Here is an 18,897-nt window from a genome sequence, read left to right on the forward strand (position 1 = left end):
CATTTTATGTTATAGATAGGTGAATAAGTGTTTAACAATGAGTGATCATCATTAGGTGGCTATGCAGCAATTCTTTTTTTCATAAAAGGTGGGTTTCTCAATTAGTCACTCTCTCTCTTCTTCTGGAACCAGTTTTGACTTATCTGATGAACTACTGAAGGCCAGTGACAGCCGAGTGTAGACCAGTGGTCCTCAGTGGCTGAAAAAACACATTCAGGGTATACCACGCTGCACCATGTTCACTGCTGGTATGCAGGCATTTTATTTCACCATAGCAATCAGAATAAAGGTTATCCAAGAGTTTGGGAGCCACTTAAAAGGAAATGTTTCCCAATAGAAAATTTAAAAAAAAGAACTAGCTCAGCTTTAAGCCAGAACACCGAAAACTACTTGGATGGTTTAAAAAATGTGTTCGTAGTATCACTGAAAGTTTAGAGGTGAAAGGGGTTATTTGTTTCTATTCTGAAAGTAAGGTAGGGATCCTTTCTTATGAGAGCCCTGTAAAGTTGTCCTTCTTGAATATTTCCAGTGACATTCACTCCTTAGCCATGGATATCATTCTGTTTGCAGTGGGCTCCAATTGGTGTGGGATGCCTTCCTTTTTGGAGCAGCATCTGACTCCAAATCTTACCAAAACCACCAATTTGGCAGATAGAAATATTCAGAAATATAAAAATTCAGAAATATTAAGATATATATATAAATTGGACCTGATTATGCCTTATATAACCTTTAAGTCTTTGAGAAACAATTTATCTCAAAAGCTAAGAGCATGCTCTCTGCAATCAAACTAATCTAGATTCAAAACTTTATTCTAAAATTGACTTAGATAAGTCACATCTAATCTCCAGGAACTTGGTTTCTCCATGTTTAAAAGTGGGTAATGATAGTCCCTTGGTTGGGTTGTTCTAAGTCTTGAATATAACAGCAATAATTACACATGAGAAGTGATTGGCATAGTGCCAACAAGTAGAAAATGTTCAGCTAATGATATTCATAGTTAGCATCCATTCGCTTTCTGAAATCTCCTCCTACTCTATGGTGGTCCTATTATATGTCCACATGGACTCTAACTTGTATTTGACACAGATCAGAGAGGCTTTTGCTTTAAGATGGAGTGAAAGGGGTTTTGGATGAGGATAAATCCCTGAAGGGAGTGGCACCTCTGATGCTTTGAGCTTCCCCTTGTGACCAGAGTACTGTTTCTAAAAGTAGGAGCACACATCAGCTGCACTTGTTGAAATGAAGATTCTTGAACCTCTTTCCAGACCTACAAATCCGAACCCCTGGATGTGAAGCATTGGAATCTCACTGATGACCAGCAGCCACCACCACCACCACCACCACACAAATACACATCCTCCTGTGACTCTCAGACACTCTAAAGTTTGAGAAATGGTGGGCTAGAATACACTAAAACACCATTCTAGGTGTGCTTTTCCTAAGGGGAATAGAACAGCACCACAACTCCGCCCTTCTTAAACTCTAAACTTCAAGATCTGTGAACCTTAAACAGTATTATGCTCCAGGGTTTAATCAGCCATGGGCTATTTATTATTATTTATTTTCACATATTATAATTTAATTTCACATATCCTTAGATCCTGGTAAGTCTTGCTACCTCCTCACAAGTCAACTATTCCTTTCCCATATAACTTGTTTCTTCTGGAACTTATCTTCCAAAAAGTTATCTTAACTATTGTAGTTCAAGGAGCACTGGTATGTTATGGAGACTTCCCTGAGTCAGGGGGAAAAGTGCTCTCCCCATGTTTTCAGACAATCAGATAGTGAACCCCCTTAAAAATGGGGTTTACCTTAGGGGATGGTAAGTCAAATTTGATGCAGACACAATACATAAAAAATTAAAGATGGATCATAGGCCTAGGTATGAAAGTTCAAACTATAAAGCTTCTAGAGAAAAGATAGGTGGATATTTTCCCAAACATGGGCTAGGCAAAGCTTTCACTAATCATTAAAGTGATAAAATTAGTGGATTACACTTCATCAAAATTAGACTCTTCTCCTCATCAAAAGAGACCAATAAGAAAATAAACAGGTAAGCCAGAGACTGTGAGACAATATTTACAAAACATAGATCCAACAAAGGAGTTTTTCTATTGTATGTAAAGAATCCCTAAAATTCAATAAGATAAAGACAAATGACTCATTGTATATATTTATATACTTCTTATATTTATATATATCATATATATAGAGAGCTTTGCAAAGATTTGAATAGGCATGTCGCAAAAAATATACATACGAATAGCTAATAAACACATGAAAAGGTACTCAACATCATTATCTACCAGGGAAAGACAAATTAAAACTATGATGAGATACATACACACCAGAAAGGATAAAAAACCAACTACACCAATGCTGTTATGGATGTGGAACACCAGGAACTCTCATATATTGTTGTGGGAGAGAAAAAATGATACAACCCCTGTGGAAAACTGTTTAACAGTTTCTTTTAAAAAGCAGTTGATTTTGGCAGTTAAAACTACATCAACTCTATGAGGTAGCAAATTGACTTCTAAGTATTTATCCAAGAGAAATAAAACCATATGTTCACTGAGTATAGTACAAGACTATTCATAGCAGCTTTATTCATACTACCCAATCAGTCTATCATCAGGAAAGTAGATAAACAAACTGTAGAATATTCACATGATGGAAAACTACATAGCAATAAAAAAGAAGAACTTCTGACATATCTAACAACACAAATCGCAAAAACATTAGGCTGAGTGAAAGAAGCAAGATGCAAAAAGAGTTCTTACTTATATACTTACTGTGTGATTACATTTAAATGAAATCCTAGAAGAGGTGAAACTAATCCATGGTGATAGAAACCAGAGCAGTGGCTGCTTTTGTATGCAAGTTGGAAGTGTGGAATTGATTGGAAAAGGACATGAGGAGACCTTCTGAGATGATGGAAACATTCTGTATCTTGATAGAAGTTTGGAATATATGGCTGTCCGCATTTACCAAAACTTATGGAACTGTACACTTAAGACCTGTTTTTTTCACTTTATGTAAAGTATACCTAAATGTTAGACATGTTGAGTTTAAGTAAATGCAGGCTTGTGCTGAGTTTTGAGAGGAAAGAGGAGTGTGTGTTTGTGTGTGTGTGTATGTGTGTGAGGGGTGCTTGCTTATGTTGGCAACACATGGGAGAAACGTTATGGTGATTATATAACTAAGCCCACTTGGGAGAAGAATGAAAAAAGATACAAGGCACTAAATAAAACATTCTCTGACTTTTAAATTTTTCCTAAAAATCCCTTAAAAGCATAAAATGTTTTCACTAGGAGCACATAAAGATAACAATATCAGTTTTTACCTTGACCTAGATACTTGGCAAGTTTATCCGAGTGTCAGGTGTAGTAAACAAGACCACGTTTCTACCTTATGGAGATTGATTGTTCTGCAATCATCTGAAAAATGTGAACATCCCAAACGTTGCCAATGTCATCTTGCTGTCTATCCTGTAAACCCCACCCCCAAAAAGAATCACAAACTTTTTTTTTTTTTTTGCCTTTAGCATTAATTTGGTCAGAATCATGTAGGGGTACAAAAAAAGTTTTGCTCAGTCTGCTTGCTTTAATGGCTTATGCAAACTTAGCATTGTTGGTTAAAACCCCAGGTGAGAAAAAGTTATATCTTGAAGACCCATTGATTTCTACTCTTTATGATCCTAACATCCAGGGTTGGCTGTGGAATTATTGCTGTGCTTGCACTGATGCTGGTGGTTTACCATTAATGGAAGCATTCAAGTGTCTGTGGTTGGACTCCAAGAGGGAGGATGGCAATAGATAGCATGTGGTTAGTAAAACAAAGCCAAATATTGTGCAATAGAAACCCAAACCCCACCAAAATAGATCTTCCCATGGAGAAAGTGGATTTTTTTGAGCCTCAGCTGTTATGTTCAGTCTGATTTTGTAAAGTATCAAAGAACAATGCTTTGATATGCTCAACTGGGGTAGGCATTTGTGGCATTTTTTTTTCTAGCTAAAGAAATAATTTTTTTGGTACTTGCTTACTATAATTACAAGCTCAATTAAATGTGGGTTCTGGTAGTAGAATCAGGATGTTAGTAGGGCAGGAATTTTAAATGGAAAGCAATAAATCAGGGCAAATAGTAGAGTTTGGCAAGCAAGTTTATGTGTTGATTTTTTCTTTTCAGTAGCCACGAGACTGATCAATATTATTCATTGTTTGCTTTTTTCCCATTCATGGCATTATGGCATTTGGACCATCTCTGCACTGGAAAGTTGAGGAAAAGAGAATTAGAGATGCCTGAGTATATTGGCAACATCTCTGCAAAACCCTAACGTGAATTCAGTGTTCGCTGTTATGCTAGAACTTTACATTCTTTGCATCATTTGATCCTCCTGGCAAAACTCTATACATTTAAATACCCTGTAGATGCAAGGAAATGAAGGCTTAATTGATTTATGCCATGTTCTGTATCTGGTAGGTGACAGATTTGGAATTTAACTCTAGAATTTTTGGCTCCCAAACTCATAACATAGTGGAAAGCAAACCGTGAAAATGATAGCAAGCCGGTGGTGATTTGGTTGTTCAGTCTTTACATGCACAAAACAATGGCTAAATTGATAGAGTTCTCATTAGAAAATAACTGGACTATTGTAACTGAAATACGAGTCAGTGAAAACAGATGAATTAACTGTTCATCTAGATATGTCCTCTTTTTACCCATGGCTATTAATATTCACAACAATTTACCTTGGTACAACTTTTAAAAGTGGTTTGACAAACATTATATTTCTTTTTGATCTTAGCAATAACCACAGACTGAAAATAGGATAGGCATTATTATTTAATATATTGTTGTTCCCATTTTATAGATGAGGACACTGAGGTTCAGAGAGCCTTAGTAATTTCCCAAGGTCACACAAGTGAGTGGCAGTTAGAGGAGGTAATGAGTTAGCCCCACCCTCCTCTTTCCAGAATGCCTTTTTGAGAAGACCTCATGCTTACAAATGCTCTAGCTGTTTCTTCTTCACAGGGAGGGAGAATGAGATTGATAAGCTCCACATTACTGCAGTTTAAGTAGCTCTAATGAACTCTTATTTCCAGAAAATATTCTTTTCTCATTGTCTCTTGTCATTAACAGTGACAGAAAATGTAGGACTGCTTTCTTACATTCTTGAAATTGTGACGGAGGATTATGAGGGGAAAGATCATTTTGGTTAAAATTAATTTTAATTTTGATACAGTTAGCTCAGAAAATAACCAAACATTTTGCAAGTCTGAACTTTGCGAGAATTAAAATGAGTTTATAGTTGTGCTTTAAAGAGAGTCAAGGTAGTAAATATCCTAGTATTGAAAACATTCAGTAGGAGATGTCCCCTGGCACTGGGAAGTTATTTAAAGGTATTTTCATCCTGCCATTTCATTTGCTGTTTCTGTTGAGTGCATCATTTAAAACTGTCAGAGTTTTGTGAAACCCAGTAGGGACAGCCCTTAAAGGACCTCTTAATCACGTAAATTGTAGATCACTATAGTTTGCCAAATAACATAGTAATTAAAAAAAAATCCTCAGGTAAAAGGACCCAAAATATAAACCTTTTTCTCTCCACTGTAAGAACTGGAATTTGTGCCTGGGGCTCATCTTTAATAAAGGTCCTTTAGTCACCAATCACCAGCTGAATGAATTAAGCTCCTTTATCATACAAGCCAAGACAATCCCTCCCAAAGTGAAGGCCTTATTTTTCTCTCTGATTATTCCTTTACTTTGTAACCTGTCTTGAAGTTCATCTCATTATCCTCATCATTATCAAAGCCCTGTATTGCCGATGGGCAATACAGTTACAAAGAGAGGAAAATAGGGAACAGATTATTTGGATTGTAAAAGAATATTTGGTTGGCTAAGACTCTAACTGGCTTTTCCTAAACCCCTCCCCCTTTGGGGGGCTTTGTAAATATGTATATGCACTGATTTTGTTGATTAGGTCATTTCCCAAAGGGAGACAATTGATGCCAGACACTCGTTAGAGATGTAGCACATTCAAGGATGAGAGCTTTCTTCAATCAAAGAAATTGAGGACAGAGTGAGAGCTAAGGGACAGGAAGGACACTGCTAATTAACACAACGTTTCAAAGAAGTCATCAAAAACCCAGGATAACAAATGGCTTGGGCACATTGATCAGATATAGTTGGCACATTGCTGAGAAAGAATTTAAAATCTTTATAACTTTTGTAGCAATCACTGTCTTGATTCATTTTTTTTTTTCTCCAGGAGTAAATTAATTGATTCTAAACACAGGTATTAATTACTCTAAATAATGCCACTTACTCCTTGGAAATTATAGTGTGCTGTCCTGCTTCCTCTGGAGCAGGGTTTCTCAGTCTTAGTCCTACTGATATTTTAAACCAGATAATTCCTTGTTGTGGGAGCATATTCTCTGCATTGTAGGATGTTTAGCAGCATCACTGGCCTCTACCCACTGTGTGTATGTAGCAGCTCCCTGGCTGTGATAACCAAAAATGTTTCCAGACATTGCTAAATGTCCCTGGGAACACAAAATCACCCCCAGTAGAGATAGAAAGGAAGAAAATACCACCCGCAAATTATACCAGCCAGTCTATTGTGTGTGTGGCTCTGTGTTCTACATGGAGTACATCACTGATAATAACTGCTCCAATTGATTGGGTTTCCACAATGTCCCAGTCACTGGACAAGCATGTATCATTCAGGAATCTTTGGTTAAAAGCAAAAACAACCTGAATGCTGTGGCAAACATAGGCAACCAAAAAACTTATAGGAAATTCAGTCCTACGAAATGAATCCTAGGATTGAAGAAAAAGCTAAAGAACCAGGTTTTAGAAAGGACAGGCACCAATGAAGCTCCTATCCTTTAGGAAGTTCTTGTCTTCTAGGTTACAGGAAATTATGAGTTATCTCAGGGCTCATGCATTAGAAAGTCATCTTGCACCTTATTTTCAGGATTAATTATCACTGGTTTTGAGATTCAAATTCCAAGAAGAAAGTCTGACAGCCTACCTTGGGTCACACGACGAGGAGCAGATGGCACCTTGACTACTATTAAAGAGACCTCAGCTAGTGCGGCAAAATAAGGTACAATAACCACAAGAAGGTGTGAATGTATTCTGGGAAGAACAAAACAACCAATATCTGCATACGACGTTGTTGTATTTACCTTAAACAGGTTGGAGACTAAGTATTGTCATTGCTTACAGATGAGGAAATTTCAATTCAGCCTGTAAGTAACTTTCACTCTAGATCACAAAGTTGGTAAATGGCTGAAACTCAGGTTTATTTGACTTTGAAGTCTCTAGTCCTTCCTGCATATCCCGTTGCTTTTATATTTATGGAAGTTCTTAGTTTCTCATTTAGTTGATCAATCACAATTAATCAATCAATGATTGGTGTTTTTGAGGGCCGACAAGACCCAGCTTCATGGTATGATGTGAATGTGTTATAAACAAATTACTAGATAGTTCCAGCTCAGGGGAACCTGCATCCTAGTTGGAGAGACAAAATTAACCGTGAAGAAATGAGAAAATAATATGGAATGCCAAATTATGTGATACATATAGCTAAAAATCAAGGAATATGTATATTAAGATACTAGTTACACTGAAAAGAGAGTTGCAGGAAAACAAGGCTGATATTAGTTTTATTAGACAAGATTATGGAAGTGGGACTTGAGGTAATTAATAAATTATTTTAAAATTTAAAATTTAAATAAATCTTGAAAAGAGGTGAATTAGTTTCCTAGGGCTGTCATAACAAGTTACCAGAAATTTATTCTCTCTCAGTTCTGTAGTCCAGAAGTCTGAAATCAAGATGTTGTTAAGGTCACGCTCCCTCCAGAGGCTCTAGGAAGTATTCTGTTTCTTCTGCCTTCCAGAGTCTGGTGGCTGTCAGCATTCCTTCGCTTGTGGCCCCATCACTCCAACCTCTGTCATCACATGGCTTTCTCCTTTGTGTGTGTGTGTCAAATCTCCCTCTGCCTCACTCTTATAACGACATTTGTCATTGGATTTTGGGATAATTCAGGACTATCTCCTCATCTCAAGATCCTTAATTTAATTATATCAGCAAAGACCCCTTTTCTAAATAAGGTAACATTCATAGATTCTGGGAATTACAAAATGAACAGATTTTGGGGGACTATCATTTAGCCCGCTATACAATATTTGGCGTGCTTGTTGGCTCTGTCCTATAACTCCGGATTTGTTCATTGGGGAGATACAGCCCACAGACTTGGAGAAAGATACAGTATAGCAATTCAGTTCACAAATCCTGGAATCAGAGAGTGAGTGTTTGATTTGCAATTCTGACACATACAAGCTGTATGTAATTGTGTTTTTATTGACTTTTAAAGCCTCAGTACCTCATATATAATAATCATAAGAATGCTTATTGAATGTTATGTATCAATACCTGTGCACACATTACACACATCGTATTTAATCTGAAAAGAAATCCTTTGAAGCAGGTGTTATCATTATTGTCATCATAATGATGAGGAAGCTGAAGTGTTAGAGAGGTTAAGTAACATGGCCTTAGTCATAAGCCTGTAAGTGGCATCAAACCCCTATCTACGAATTATACCTGTCTTAATATTAGGTTTTAACACTATCTAACTAGAAGATTGCTAAAGGTATTAAAGGAGATAGTGTCAGGTGTATGATCCCCTTAACAGATAGTCATTATTAAAACTAAACCCTTACATCTCACCAGAAAAGATATGCAGATGTAAAATAAGCATATGAAAAGATGCTCTGAGTCATATGTCCTTGTGGTCCTTGGTATAATCACAATACCCACCAGAATAGCATTTTCTAAGAACTGGTCTTTTTGGAAGCCTTGTGGTTTATCAGGAAGTCAAAGTTCATGGGGTGAGGGAGTTAGATAGCAAACACGAAAGAAAGTGGGGGGACAAAGAGAGAAGGCAATGGGAGAACAGGAGACCATTTGTCGCGTTTGTTTTAGTCCTTTTACATACGTATTGAGTACTTACCACATTCTAGACTCTGCACTAAGTGCTCACATGCATTGTCTTTACAATCCTTGCATCAATCACTGAGAGTAGAGATGCTTAGTTGCCATTGTCTGCTTAGACTCCAGGCCCTACAATGCCGACAAGTGAGCAAATATCTCAAGAAAGAAGCAATAATGAATGTGCGGCTCACTTCAATGTATTTCCCTTTGCATCAGGATCTTTACCCTTCAAGTCCTGACTGTCTTAGTTTTTCGGTGACATGCATGGCTATTCTTTTTTCTTTGTATTTTATCCATATTTTGTAGTTATTTTCTGGTAGAAAGATGAGCTTGTTATAAACAACTCCATTTTACATAAAAGGGAACTGAGGCTCAGAGTAATTACCCAAGGTGAGGCAGCTAGCAAGCAAGGAAGCTAACATTACAACGCAGAACTCTCTAATTCTAGGAAGTACACTCTTAACCCACTCTTTTCATTGAACTCACTGGTCCCTTGCAAACCTCAAAATACAATGGAAATTTTATGTTCTAATTGGATTTTTTATGAAATAAATGAGTTAGTAGTTGATTCAATGTTCACATAAAATGCATAAAATATCACTGCAGAGTAGTATCCTATGTTTAAAGGACGTTTGCTTCAAACCGTTACCTTTTACTTACTTGGTCTATTTTTAAATTACATCAGCATAAAAATAAAGCATGTTCCCTCAACACAGTAACCTATACTTAGTGATAAACATTAGTCAGTTCTTAAACAAACACAAGGAATTACTAGGACAACTGAAATAACATGAGCTCGCAACATGCCAAGAGGTCACATGCGTTGAAAAAGAATGGGAAAAATGAGTCTGTATTGTTTACTGCCAATTTTATTGAAAGAACCTCTGGATGTGTAATTTTTCCTACGAAGAATTGTGGTTTTGCTGGTGGTTTTTATGAATCTCTACAGCATGTAATTGATGGCTTTTCAGTTATGAAGAGAATTACTAATATGTACTCAAACACACTTTATGAGGGTGAGAACATTCAAACACTGACTAGAAAATTGGGAAATCTCAGTTATAATAAAGACACTAAATGGAGGAAGAATTTGTCTTTTTAAAATTTAATTTATGTACAGCTTCTATTATGTTTAATTTTTTTCTTCTTCTTCTTTTTTTGGAAGAAGATTAGCCCTGAGCTAACATCTGCCACCAATCCTCCTCTTTTTTTTGCTGAGGAACACTGGCCCTGAGCTAACATCTGTGCCCATCTTCCTCTACTTTATATGTGGGTCGCCTGCCACAACATGGCTTGCCAAGCGGTGCCATGTCCGCACCCGGGATCCGAACTGGCAAACCCCAGGCTGCTGAAGTAGAATGTGTGAACTTAACCGCTGTGCCACCGGGTAGGCTCCAGTTTAATTTTTCTTAAGACTTTATATTTTTAGAGCAGATTTAGGTTCACAACAAAATTGAGAGGAAGGTACAGAGATTTCCCATATACCTCCTGCTCCCACACATGTATAGCCTTCCTCATTATCAACATCTCCTTCCACAATGGTACATTTGTTACAATTGATGGACCTAGTTGACATCATAATCAATCAAAGTCCATAGTTTACATTAGAGCTCACTCTTGGTACTATATATTATACAGGTTTGAACAAATGTGTAATGACGTGTCCACTATTACAGCATCACACTGTGTATTTTCAGTGTCCTAAAAGTCCTCCGTGCTCCACCTGTTCATCCCTCCCTCCCCAAGGCCTGATCGTTTTACCTTCTCCATAGTTTTCCTTTTCCAGAGCATCATATAGTTGGAATTAAGAAACATTTGTAACAGGGCTCAGCAAACATTTAGTACTAGACTTGGGAGTAGAGTTAAGTAATCCCCATGAATTCCACTTAGCAGTTCTAAAACATGTTTCAAATTTTTTGACACTTCTCCAATGGAGAAGTGAGTACTGTGCCCCTTTCTTTTCAATTTAAGTTGACCTAAGGGACTCACTTGTCACTAATAGAACGTAGTAGAAATGACATTATGTAACTCCCAGAGCTAGGTCAGAAAAGGCTATACAGTTTTCATATGGTTCTCTTGGAACCCTCACCTTTGGAGCCCCAAAACAGTATGTAAAATGTCTACTGCCCTGAGGCTACCATCATGCGAGGAAGTTCAAGCAAGAGAGTCTGTTTGCGGGTGTTCCAACTGACAGCTCCAGCTGAGGTCCCAGCTGACAGTCAGCATCAACCACCTGGTATGCGACTGAAGATACCTTCTGATAATTCCAGCGTCAACTGTCCGGTCACCACTGGCCATTGAGTTACTTCAGCTGAGGCCCCAGATGCTGTGGAGTCCTCTCTGAATTCCTCACCTTCCGAATCTTGAACTTAATAAAATAGTTGTTTTATGTCAAAAAGTTTTCGGGCACAATAGTCTCCCCTTATCCATGGGGGATATGTTCTATGACCCCCAGTGGATGCCTGAAACTGCAAATAGTACTGAGCCCTATATATACTTTGTTTTTTCCTATATATACATAACTATGATAAAGTTTAGCTTATACATCAGACACAGTAAGAGATTAACAACAGTAACTAATGATAAGATAGAACAATTATAACAATATTCATTAATAAAAGTTACTGTAGGTCTTAGCAACCTCAACATACAAGTTCTTTTCTTTCCTTATGATTTTCTTTCCTTATTGTCAAGAACTTTTACCTTTTCCTTAAAGAAAGCCTCTCTTTGGAAGATCCGAATTGCCAGCATCGCTACTCTTGCACTTTGGGGCCTTACTAAGTAAAATAAGGGTTACTTGAACACAAGCATTGTGCTACAGCTACAGTAAGTCTGATAACCAAGATGGTTACTAAGTGACTAATGGATGGGTACTGTATACAGTGTGGGTAATCTGGACAAAAGGACGATTCACATCCTGGGTAGGATGGTGAGAGATATCATCATGCTACTCAGAACGCTGTGCAATTTAAGATTTATTAATTGTTTATTTCTGGAATTTTCCATTTAATATTTTCCAATCATGGTTGACCATGGATAACTGCAATCGTGAAAAGCAAAACTGGATAAGGGTGGACTACCAGAGTTGGTTATGGAGCTATACTAATGGGAACAGTTATCAAATTCTCTTCTCTCCTGTTCCTAACTCTTGCATTAGTAACAGGTTGGGTGTTCAGGGAAGTCATTAAATTATTACAACATACCAAGGGAACATTTATATCAGGGATCAGCACACACATATCAGTAGATCTTCAATTAGGATTTAGCAAACTCCATGAATGCTACAATGGATAGGTGACTAACTTAGGCTCTATCAAGGAATAAACAAGACTTTAATACCTGGGTCACAATTTTCCTCTCTACTGTGTACCCTACCAATATCCTCAGTGACTCAAAAATCAATGCAAATGACCCATCTAACTCTGCTCTAAGTCATCTTGACTATCCCAACATTTCACTTCATGCATCCACACCCTTAATTTATCATCTGGAATGAGTCCAGACCAATCTCTTCCAGCTTTCACAGTAACTTGCTCTTCCACCTCAAGGCACCATCTATTCCTTGTTTTGCCAGTTATTTCTCTGCATGTCCCCTCTTCGCTTCATTTACTTCATACTTACCCTAGACTTCATGGTTAATCATTGTCACAACTTGAATACCAAGTCTTGCTCTCTTTTATTTCCAAAGCACCTGCCTCACAAACTAGGACCCTGGATCAACTTGCCATCTTGCCTTCTCACCTCTTACAATTGGGCTATAAAGAATACTGCAGGAAAAGAATCCCTATATTACATAAATTCATGCTACTATAAATGTACGATTTTTCAACTTTATCCAGACGTTAATCTCAGCCAGTTAATCCATCTTTTCACTTATCCTTAGTCATGATCCTGTTCTTTCCCTCAGCAAATGTTCCAAAGTTCACTTCTTTCCAAAACTTAGCACTCACACTCTCTTCCTCAGATGTTTTCACCTTCTATATTATCACAAAAATGCACACATCCTCACTTTTATTTCCCTACTTAAGCTTTCATCTCATCTGTATCCTCCTTCCTTACAGGATCAGTGGAGGAATTATCTCTGTGTGCACCAATCAAGTCTCCATCTGTATTCCTATACTATCTCCACTCATCTCCCTTGGGACCAGCTCTGATTATGATTTCTTTTTCTTCTGTATATTATGCCATTTTAATTCTACTGGCTCTTTTTTCTCCCATAACCTAATTTATATTATCCTAAAAAAGTGTTCATAAACCTTCCCTTGACTCTGAGACCCTCTGTACAAACCCTCCTGGTACTCTCTATTTCCTCTAGATTAAGGTTCTTATGAATGTCTTCTAACATCACTATATCTATTTCACTTCCCATTCATTCCTCTACATATTCCCATCAGCATATAAATAAGCTATTTGTATCCCATCTTAAAATATAAACAAACTTCTCTTTACCATACTTCCCCTACAAGCTTACCCAATTTCTTTATACCCATTTATATAAACATTCCTTGAAGAATTGTTTCCAATCAGGTTCTCATGATGACCATTCCACTGAAACTTCTTTTGTCGGGTCCACTAATTACTTCTGTGTTGTTATATCCAGTTGCCAATTTTCACGCCACATCCTCATGTATCAGTGGCATCTGACATACTGGACCATTGCTTTCCTCCTTGTACATATACTTTGTATACTCAGCCTATAGGCTTCCGCATTTTCTGGGTTTTCTTCCTTCTTTTTCTGTCTTCATTCTGGTTCCAAGGCTTAGTCAATGATCTTCCTCTGATTTACTCTTGCCATCTTGTCGATCTCGGCTAGTCGTATAGCTTAAGTTCCCTCTGTAGGCCAATGACTCCCAAGTTTATAATTCTAGACTGGCTGTCTCACAAATACCAGACTCATATAACAACCACCTTCTTGAAATTTCCTTTTGAATATCTAAGTTTATCTCAATAATTACATGTCCAAAACTGAATTCTGTACTTCTATCTAAAACCTGTTCCATTCACAGCCTTTCCTATCTCAGATGATGGTTATTCCATTCTCGAAGTTTCTCTGGCAAAAATACTCAGAATAATCCTTGACTGTTCTCTTCCTGTTACACCTACATATACTTTACGAGGAGATCCTATTGGTCCTACCTTTAAAATATATTCACAGTTCACGCAATTCTTACTTCCTCCACTCTTACTATCTTCATCTGAGCCATCATTATCTCTTGCCTTATAGTGTTCTCACTGGTAATTCTGTATCTGCTTTTGCCTGTCCTATCACCTATTCCAAACACAGCGGTCAGAGTGTTTCATTCTTTTGCTTAAATCCTGCAATGCTGTCCGAGTTCACTCAGTAAAAGCAGGAGACAAGACAACGGCCTTTAAGTATCTACATGACCCTTCACCACAACATCTTTGACCGCATCTCTTTCAGTCCCCCTACTTGCCCACTACACTCCGGCTACTCTGACCTTTTTGTCGCTCGAATATTCCAGGGACTTTGCAGTGGCTCTTTATTAGACCTGAAATAATCTTCTTTCAGACACTCACATGGCGAACTCTCTAACTTCTTCAAACCTTTGTTCAAAGGTCATCTCCCCAGTGTGGCCTGATCTGACCGTACTTTTAAAAAGATTCTCTACTTTCTTGACATTTTTGGCTTATTTTATAGGCTTCTTATTTTTTCTGCTTAAGTGTTGGAATCTCCTAGGATTTCATTCTTGCCCTATTTCTTTTTTCTCTCTTCATGCAATTTTAATGATTCCCAGATATGCATCTCTGACCTTAGCTTCTTTACTGTGTTTTAATTTAAGTGTTATACATACAGACAGATCTTTAAGGAGAGGTTTGCATTAAATAGCCTTCTATTTATCCCTTCCTTTCATCTCTATTTTCTGGTGCTGGACCACTAATATCCAATATTCCTCCCTCCAGTTGATTTGTATCTGGCTTATCCAGCTAAGATCGTCCTCCTTAATGTGGACAGTCTCTCCTGAGAAGCACTTGAGGCTGTGCATATAAAATGGGAAAGCCTTGTCCTTGTAGGTACCTGGTAGTATGGAGGCTACAAAAATCCATAGCTTAACTTTCACACATATTCATACAGCATAAATTATTCTTGGGTGCTAGTGAAAAACATTGTCATTAAAGTATTATTTCGGTATTAAAGCTAACATAGGAGAAAAATATTATGCCCAACAATTCTCTGAGAAAAATATGTATTTATATTTATTTTATTTTTCTTAGGAGCACTTCTCTGAAGAATTAAGAATAATTGGCTTATGCTATTAGTCCTACATGGAGTAATATGCAAGGTAATTTGGAATTCCCATGGAAAAACACACCTTTGAAACAACAGAAATAAATATCCACAATGAAAGGATTTCAGGTACCACAATTACAGATAGGAGAGACAACTTTAGCAGAGTTTTTTCCACAAAGCATAGGACTTGATTCCTTCTCTGAGCATGTAAATTGAGACCTGGCAAAGATAAAAACAAATAGCAATAAAATAAAGTCTTAGGAGTAACCCTAGACCTCTCTTTCTCTTTCATTCACACCCTCCAGTATGCAGTCATTCAACTCCATTTCTTTTGCATCTCCTATCTGTCCTCTCCTGGCTACTCCAGTTGCTGCCATCTTAACCCAAATGTTCCTAGATCTTCTCTGAAACACTGCAATAGTCTCTAATATCTTTTTCCAGTGTCATCTGCTCTAATATATTGTCTACACTGACCCCAAAATAATTTTTCTAAAATGCAAATCTGATCCTGTCAAGCTCCCTTCAAAGATTTCTTGTGATGTACAATGAAGATCTAAACAGTGGTGTCGCATCAATTTGCTCCATGATCTTGCCTCTGCTGTTTCCTTCATCTTCCCTACCATTGCTCCGTTACACACCTCCTACTTCAGCCACAGTGCTCTGCTTCACAGATCTGTGGAGCTGCTGGGCTTCTTCTCATTCAGTTGACTATTCACATTCTACTCGTTCTGTCTAGATGACCCTTTCTTCCTCCTCTCCTCTGTCACATCACTATTACTCATTTTTCATGACTCATGTCAAGCATCCCTACTTTGGTGGCACTAACTTCCCACTCTGACTTGGTTTGTACTTTTATTGAATTTTACATGTAGCTTTACTGTAGTAAATAAGACTCAATTTGCCTATTGTATGTGATTTTTTTACTCTTCTGGACTGAGAGCTACCTGAACTTAGGAGCTATGATTTTCCTCACTGGACAAGCAGTGCTTAGAACTGCAATAGCCTAATAAATATAGAGGCTGTATATATTTTTTAAGTGGTGAAAAGCAGGAAGGCAGGGAAGAATAAAAGAAGGAAAGAAGGAAGGGAGGGAGAAAAGAGAAAAGAAAGGATCAGGAAAAATGTTTTGTTATAGAGGTAATCACGGGAATGAAATCTCTGTCTTTTCTGAGCTGGTCTTTTATTTCTGAAGATATTTTAGGCTCTTATCACTTTACTGCTTTGGAATGAGGATATTTTCTGGGCAGTAGGGAAGCTGCAAAAATTCTTTGACTTCAGTGGTTGTGGTTATCTCTTTCTAAAAACATAGGAGAGGAATTTCAGATAGCTGCTGCCTGTGGTGTCAGCTGCACTGTTTGAAGTCCCTGGTGAGGAGACAGCTAGATGCCACAGTGGCAGTTTGGGGGTCACAAAGAATTGTTAACTGAACTTGATGTTCTAGTTGGCAAGTTTAACACATACTCTACTCCCACATAATTGGATAGCATTATGATCACATCATACCACCAGCCCTGCCATTATTATAGAGGGGCTTTTTCATGGTAAGAAGGCATGGGCAGCTTCATCACAATTATAATTTTGGCTAGACTAGCTTCCTTTCCTCATAGGCTCAAAGTGAATTGACCATAGAAGTCCTGACATTTTTGCGAAATTCATTTCACTTGGATTTTTTCCGGGTTTGATATAATTAGCCTCACATCTGCTTAAAGAAAGAACCATTCATTCCCCAATTTCAGCTTCTTGCTATTGGAAATATAGTTGGTTTAAAATCACTTCATTGTCAGAAATATTTAGAGTAAGAAAGCTTAAAGAAATCTTGGGTATTGCCCCATTCGAGTTCCTCATTTTACTTTTAAGGGAACTGGAAAGCAGAGTGGCTCAGCGACCTGCCCACAGTCACACATTAATGAGTCAGCACAAGAGCTAGGATTAACTTTCCCAAGCCAGTGCTCATTGTGTTACAGCCAAAACTGTTTTCTTTTTTTCTCAAAATTAAAATATCATTATCTGATGATGAAAATAATCTATGCCCATTGTAGAGAGATAATAACATACATAAAGAACGTTGACTAAAAAGAATGAAGCCAATGGGTCCTAATGACAAGCAATAAGTTTGCATTCTTAGCCTTGTGCTGTTTGACGTTATTGGCATTATCTTGGACGCAGGCATGGAAGGTATGCTTATCGAATATATAGAAGATATTAACCTGGGAGAGAGACGTAATGCTCTGGTTTTCTCTAAATGAGCAATCAAATAGTAAGTAATGAGAATCTACTATGAACCAGAAATAGATTAATCCCCAAATCTCTAAAAGGTAGCTATCCTGTATCAGTTATACCCCAGTCAAAATACCTAGTGTTATTCTGTTTTTTTTTTAATATTATCAAAGAATATTTATAACTGGTTAATTTGGGATTGGAAGTCTGAAATAGCAAAATAATAAAACACTGGGGTAACACAAGAAGCAGTTTCTATCCTTAGGCTAGAGGAATAGAGGGAAGGGGTTGGGGTTCTCAGAATCTGGAAACTCAAATAAGGGCCTTGCAGAGACAGGATCCAGACATCTGAGGAGAAGCAGCTAACCGATTGGTACTGCTGGTACTCAGGAACTGGCAGGTGTCCCTGTGGAGCTAAGGACTCAGGCTTCTGAGGAGGAAGCGCCACCTGGCTGATGCTGATACCTCAAGGGCTTGGAGGAGAGGCCTCGCAGAGCTAGCACTCAGACCTCTGAGCAGGGGCACGGACCAGCTGCTGCTGGTAGCTCTGAAGGGACGTAGTAAGGCTGGTTCTGGAAGTGTCAAAGAAACTGAAGACCAGAACCCACTCCCACTTTTGGGAGGAGGGTAGTTGCTGGGGTGATGCTGAATGGAATGGCAAGCTCAAAGGGGAAGTCCTCTCTCCAATTCCTGCCTTCCAGTTCCTTCTCATGGCTCCTACTGACAAAACCTAATCAGAACCCAACAAACAGATGAAAATAAAGTTTTCAGAGTCTCAGCCCCACATCACAGCATAAACTATAGAAGGCAGAGGTTTTGTCACTCACTTAAACTTTCAACAAATGTTTTTTGAGCACCTTCTCTGTGCCATGAATTATCCTAGGCCCTGACTACAACCTCAGTTTCCTCTTCCATAAAATGGGGATAATCATGCCTACCTCAGAGAGTTAAAGACTAAATGAAAAAAAGTATTTGAAGATTTTGCACAGTGCCTGATAATGATTATCTAGTGCAGCACAATGAAACATGGCAAGTACTTGGTGTGCATCAAAAATTGCTGATATTCAAGATACAGTAGACATTGGCCTTATTCCAGCATGGCATTTTAGATGGTGAGATTTTGAATTTCATTAGATGGAAAATACCCTCTCTAGTTTTCCACAGTCTCTACCTCTCCACATTGCTTACAGCTTCCTACTTCACACATTTAAGCCTAGCCCCCAAAGCTTTTTCTGTTTTGAAGATCTGCTCTAGAATGTAATTCCATACTTAGTCTTCTCTTTCTCAGGTAACTAATTCCATATTTTAGCGCCTTTGGTTATCAATTTTTAAAATTCCTTCTAGCTCTATGTTTATCATTTTCAAGCAGCGAAAACCTAAGGACTAGTTTCTACTCTCTTCAGTAGAATAAATCAAAATCCATAA

The sequence above is a fragment of the Equus przewalskii genome, chromosome 8, assembly GCF_037783145.1.
Source record: "Equus przewalskii isolate Varuska chromosome 8, EquPr2, whole genome shotgun sequence".
NCBI classification, from domain to species: Eukaryota; Metazoa; Chordata; class Mammalia; order Perissodactyla; family Equidae; genus Equus; species Equus przewalskii.